At 35.3% G+C, this 6,415-nt stretch overlaps 1 long non-coding RNA gene across 2 annotated transcripts; it reads left to right on the top strand.

Annotated features, from left to right (window-relative positions):
• Positions 1-1,047: 1,047 nt before the first annotated feature.
• Positions 1,048-2,991, top strand: LOC131220610 (uncharacterized). Of its 2 annotated transcripts, none has more exons than XR_009158723.1 (3): positions 1,048-1,113; positions 1,254-1,390; positions 1,953-2,991. It is a non-coding gene; the product is annotated as an uncharacterized LOC131220610 (long non-coding RNA). The 2 variants fall into 2 exon arrangements; XR_009158722.1 differs by having other exon boundaries at positions 1,254-2,654; positions 2,844-2,991.
• The last annotated feature ends 3,424 nt before the right edge of the window (positions 2,992-6,415 follow it).

Here is a 6,415-nt window from a genome sequence, read left to right as displayed (position 1 = left end):
CTGTTTTCCAGGAAACAAGTAGATTTTGTATCATTTATGGTTTGCTCTTACCTAAACTGACTTTTGTACATAGTCCAATAGGAAAGTTGAACTAATTGGTAGCACTTATTTGACAAAAGGCTAAAATTATTTTGAATACAATGGTAAGCAAGGAAGCAGATTCATTTGCAAGTTCTTCTCTGCGATTTCTTACAAACATTGTTGCTTCGTACCCAGTTGGTGTCTTTTTATGTGTGTAGGTAACAAGGTTTTCAGTATACCAATGGAAAGAGTTTTGTCTATCCTGATTTGTTTATCTCCTAGATGGATGTTCCTCTGCCACACATCACTCGTTCAATTGGTGTGGAACTGGAGGCAAATGAGGTATTAACACTTTTGGACACTTCTTATGGTTTCCTTCTACAAATGATTGTTTCATGAAGATATGCGAACAAATGTTGTGGCAGTGGAGGCAAATGAGGTATAGCTAATGCTATGTAACAATTTGTTTTGAAAGCTTTAAATGGACAGATAATTTTTATTTTATTTTTGTTGGTATTGTGATTTTATGAATAGATTAAAATGAATCATTATATTTGATTGATTGAATGAATGATTATGCACATGCTTTTATGAAAAGTTCCATGGCTCTTGAGAAGTTTTCAAAAGCGAGCCTTCAATCCCCACTTTTTTCTATGGTGTGATCCGCTTGAGTTTTGGATCTGCCTCATTTTTGTGTTTATGCTATGTGTTTCATTTTTTTTGTTGTTCTCTCTCAAAAACCATATGACACCTTCCCTTTAACAGAAGTGATTTTCATCTAAGGGCCATAGAAAGGCAAGATTATTAGATGAACTAAAACACCGCTAATCAGATCTAACATCATGTATGTATTTCTTTTGTAAAATTCCTTAGAGGAGTACTTTGCATCTGTAACTCAAAGCCACTGGATACCGAGTCTATTACTTTTGATAGTTTGGTTTCCTTAAATAGTTTGTATTCTTTTACTTTACTGCTCTTGTTTTTGCTTCCTCAGTTGCTTCTGATTTTTGATCTGGAAACTAAGGGATGATGTGGGGAGAGATAAGGAAGTGATATCTGGGGTTTGACGGTTTCTGGTTGTGACAATTTCTGGTTGTTACCCTGGACAGTTTCTTACTGAATTTGGGGTTTGACATGGTTGTCTTACAAAAATATGATTTCTTGCAATCCAATCTTTTTATTTATGCATTGGTGGTTTGACCTGGTTTATAACTGTTCTTATTTTATGACAGTGTTGCCGGTCAGAATAATGTGGTTGTGCAACCCGTGCCAATTGCAAACCCTTTTGGAACACTCCCTACAATGCCTCAAATGTCAATTATGCTGGCTCCACACCCTCTGTCCAGTATGGAATTTAACATGCCTACAAGTAATCTACTGAAAATCTGGCTATAAATTTGAACTAGAGTGATTTTTGTTATACGACATGCATTTTTTATGTCGAATATGTTTGGTAGGCTCTAAGCATTGCGTTCAAGATTTTGATTTATGTAATTGTTCAAGGAACTCTTTATAAATCTATGGGTCTTTCATTGAACTGAACTTGAAATTAGTTAGACCAAACAATTTGAGTCTAGCCTGTGATTTTGAACATTGCATATGTCCTGAATAGATAAATGATGAGGTTTGTATGAAGACATGGGATTTTTTTTTTTTGCAAAAAGGTTGGCAACAAACCCACTCTTTTCTTTTATTTTTTCAAGAAATGAAGAAATGTTAGTTCTTCAATTCATTTTGATTAAATATGAAATGGGTTTTTGATTAATTGAGTTTTTCTTCTTCTGGGATGAATAAGAATAGTGCTTGATGAGTTGAAGAGATGAATAATGAGGGTTGGGTTTTATGGGTTTTTAGTTGGGATTAATGTACAATTGTTGGCTTCTGAATCCATTTTGATTGAATGTGAAATGGGTTTTTTATTACCATATCAGATGGTGAAGCTAGGGTTGCGAGAATGCCCAAGCTGAAGTGGCACAAGGTAATTGTCTTGCTCATGCATAGAATGTAGATACTGCATTATGAGCTCATTGAGTGCTGAAGAGATGCAACCTTTTTCTTTTTGTAGAAACTTTGGGCTGTCAAGAACCTTAATAAAAATTGATTGCTACTTCAAAAGAAGAAGAATGCTCTTATGTCTCTTTTCCTGGTTAAGCCGATGGAATACTCTCCAATTGTATCGATACTTTAGTTTCAAACTCAGTTCTTGGCCCAGCTAAACTGAATCAAATTAGCCAAATACTGATGTGATTAGCAGTTCTCAAGAATTGCTTACTATAATCTGATGCTTTATAGGATCTAACACAATAGGCTAGCATCCATTACTTTATGGTACAAGAACTTGATGGAATTGTAAATGAGTGGTGTTGGTGAAAACAAAAGGTATTTGAGTGTGTGGGGGTGGTAAACTCTCAGGATCCTTGCTCTATTTATTTATTTATTTTTAGCTTGTTAGAACACCCACTGTCAGTTCACACTTCACTATTAGCCACATTCATAATGCAAATCTAGTTAGTGGAGATTTCCCCAAATTCATGCAGCTAAAATTGTTGATCAGTAGAACTGACTTCTCGTAACTTTGATGAACTGGTTCTTAAAAGTAAAGAACTCTGGATTGTGGAATTTTTTGCACATCGGTAAGTTTGTTCTCACTTCCAATTGATGATTTAGTTAGTGGAGATTTTGAATATGTTGGGCAATTGAGATATTTTCTTCCTTTAATTGGTGCTTATTTATTAATTTTTCAATGAAGAACTATGAATTCCCATAAGTTTGATCTGCTCTTTTTTTTTTTCTCTTTTTCTTTTTTCATGTTCTTTTTTTAGGTGTGGCCATTGTAAAAAGTTGGCACCAGAATGGAAGAAAGCTTCAAATAACCTGAAGGGGAAGGTGTAGCTGGGCCATGTTAATTGTGATGCTGAGATGGTAATTATACGTTATCCTGCATAAATAAATAAAATCATTGGAAGTAATTACCACCATGAGCTTTATTTTAGCTGCATGTACATCGAAGTCATCACTTTAGGGAATAGAAAAAGTGTTTCGAATACTTTAGGGTGACTTTGTTTTGCAATTCATTCAGTTCATTGTAGTTAATGGAGGAAATGGTGAAACTGGGGTCATTTTAATTTGTAATGACTCCCTAATTCCCAATTTAAGTTCATTGCATTTCAAGTTAGACATAAAGCCATATTGATGGTATTTCAAGGCAAGTCCTAGATTTTCGTGTAATGAAGCTGACCCCATTGTTGTTCTTTATTGAACTGAGCTGTTTCAGTTCACTTCAATTGAAAATCCAAACACATCCTTGGGGCCCATTGGACACACCCTCAAAAGGGCTATTTGAGGCCTAAACCTCATTTTGGGCCAAACCACAGTTGGAAACCATACCTTGTTCATTTTTGCTCAAATATAGCATTCTTGAATTTTTCCTGCACCTACGCTTTCTAGCCAGTTCTTCATCCAATCCTCTTTGCAAACTTGTAACTGATCCAACTTGATCTACTAGAGGCTAGCTTAGCCAAGTTTTTCAGTTCCATGACCCATCATTTTCTTCTCTTCCTTGTATAATGAAGGCTTAAAAATAAATTCCAACAGAAGCTCAGTAGATAATCTAGGTCTCGTTAAAGTAGGGAAAATTATTAGGGATTATCTATCTGGGTTCAGGGTTTAGTTGTAATGGAAAGTTAAAAAATTAAAAGAGAGAGAGATAATGAATTCATGGAAAGAAATGTTCTTTATCATTAGGGCTGATTTTGCCGGGTTTGATGCAGAAATCGTCGCCAACTTCATAGAAAGACAAATAGCATCAGTGGCCACAGATTGCAACCTAGATTTAAACAAGGTTCGAGGTGCCGTCAACAATGCTAACAGAATCCTTAAGGTCAGATTGTTGATTGGACCTGATTTTATTTAAATGATCTTAATAATCCATTTTATTTAAATGAGCAGACCCGGATGTGTGTCGGAGCTATCCGGATGTTAAGTGGGGGTCCCTAGAAGGTGGGAACCGCTGTTATGACCATGATGAATTGTCCATTTCCTATGGACAGCATTGGAGTGACATGACCATTTGGACAGGCCGTGTTTATATTTGTATTTGCTCGAAATTGATGGAGCAGACCCGGATATGCATCGGAGCTATCCGGATATTGAGCGGGGATCCCTGGAAGGTGGGAACTGCTGTTATGAACATGATGAAACTGTTCATTTCCTATGGACAGTATTGGAGTAGCTTGGCCATTTGGACAGGCCGTGTTTATATCTGTATTTGCTTGAAATTTATGGAGCAGACCCCGATGTGCATCGGAACTATCCGGATGTTGAGCGGGAGTCCCTGGAAGGTAGGAACCGCTGTTATGACCATGATGAAACTGTCCATTTCCTATGGACAACATTGGAGTGGCCTGGCCATTTGGACAGGTCGTGTTTATATCTGTATTTGCAGGGACCTCACCTTTAATCTATAAGCTAAACCTATTCTCAAATCCCAAAACTGATAACTACAACCTAAACCTTAACCTAAACCTATAAGCTAAACTCAATTCCCTAAACTCTAACTTACAACCTAACTTAAACCTATACTTATAACATAAACCTATACTTATAACCTAAACCTATTCTCAAATCCCAAAACCTATAACCTAAACCTAAACCTTAACCTAAACCTATAACCTATAACTTGAACCTATAACCTATACTCAATTCCCTAAACCTTAACCTATAACCTAACCTAAACCTATACTTATAACCTAAACCTAAACCTTAACCTAAACTTATAACCTATAACCTGAACTTATAACCTAAACTCAATTCCTTAAACCTTAACCTAAACATAAAACCTAAATGTAAACCTATACTTATAACCTAAACCTATTCTCAAATCCCAAAGCCTATAACCTAAACCTTAACCTTAACTTAAACTTAAACCTATAACCTAAACCTATAACCTAACACTTATAACTTAAAACCTAAACCTAAACCTACACTTATAACCTATAACCTAAATGTATAGCCTAAACCTAAACCTAAAACCCAAACGTAAACCCGATCTCGAACCTGAACCCGATTTCCTAAACCTAAACCTTAACATTTTCTCAAATTGCTAAACCTAAACCTAAACTTACACCTAATCCTAATCTCAACTCCCTAACCTAAACCTAAACCTAAACTTGAAAACCCAAACCTAAACCCGATTTCCTAAACTTAAACTTATAACCTCAACCTAAACCTATTCTCAAATCCCAAAACCTATAACCTAAACCTAAACCTAAACCTTAACCTAAACTCAATTCCTTAAACCATAATCTATAACCTAACCTAAACCTAAACCTATAACTCAAACCCGATTTCCTAAACCTAAACCTTAACCTAAACCTAAACCTTAACCTATAACCTAAACCTTAAACTATAACTCAATTTTCTAAATCTTAACGTATAACCTAACCTAAACTTAAACCTATAACCCGACCCGATTTCCTAAACCTAAACATTAACATATTCTTAAATCCCTAAACATAAACCTACAGTTAATCCTAATCTCAATTCCCTAACCTAAACCTAAACCTAAACCTAAACTTGAAAACCCAAACCTAAACCCGATCCTGAACCCGAACCCGATTTCCTAAACCTAAACTTATAACCTTAACCTAAACCTATTCTCAAATCTCAAAACCTATAACCTAAACTTAAACTTATATAACCTTAACCTAAACCTAAAACTTAACCTATAACCTAAACCTTAACCTATAACCTTAACTTATAACCTAAACCTATAACCTAAATTCAATTTTCTAAACCTTAACCTATAACCTAACCTAAACCTAAACCTATAACCCGAACCCGATTTCTTAAACCTAAACCTTAACGTATTCTCAAATCCCTAAATCTAAACCTACACCTAATCCTAATCTCAACTCTCTAACCTAAACCTAAACCTAAACTTAAAAACCCAAACCTAAACCTGATCTCGAACCCAAACTCGATTTCTTAAACCTAAACTTATAACCTTAACCTAAACCTATTCTCAAATCCCAAAACCTATAACCTAAACCTAAACCTATATAACCTTAACCTAAACCTAAAACTTAACCTATAACCTAAACCTTAACCTATAACCTTAACTTATAACCTAAACTCAATTTCCTAAACCTTAACCTATAACCTAACCTAAACCTAAACCTATAACCCAAACCCAATTTCCTAAACCTACACCTTAACGTATTCTCAAATCCCTAAACTTAAATATACGCATAATCCTAATCTCAACTCCCTAACCTAAACCTAAACCTAAACTTGAAAACTCAAACCAAAACCCGATCCCAAACCCAAACCCAATTTCCTAAACCTAAACTTATAACCTTAACCTAAACCTATTCTCAAATCCCAAAACCTATAA

Source organism: Magnolia sinica, chromosome 12 (assembly GCF_029962835.1).
Source record: "Magnolia sinica isolate HGM2019 chromosome 12, MsV1, whole genome shotgun sequence".
NCBI lineage: Eukaryota > Viridiplantae > Streptophyta > Magnoliopsida > Magnoliales > Magnoliaceae > Magnolia > Magnolia sinica.
This window is presented reverse-complemented; position numbering and strand designations above follow the sequence as displayed.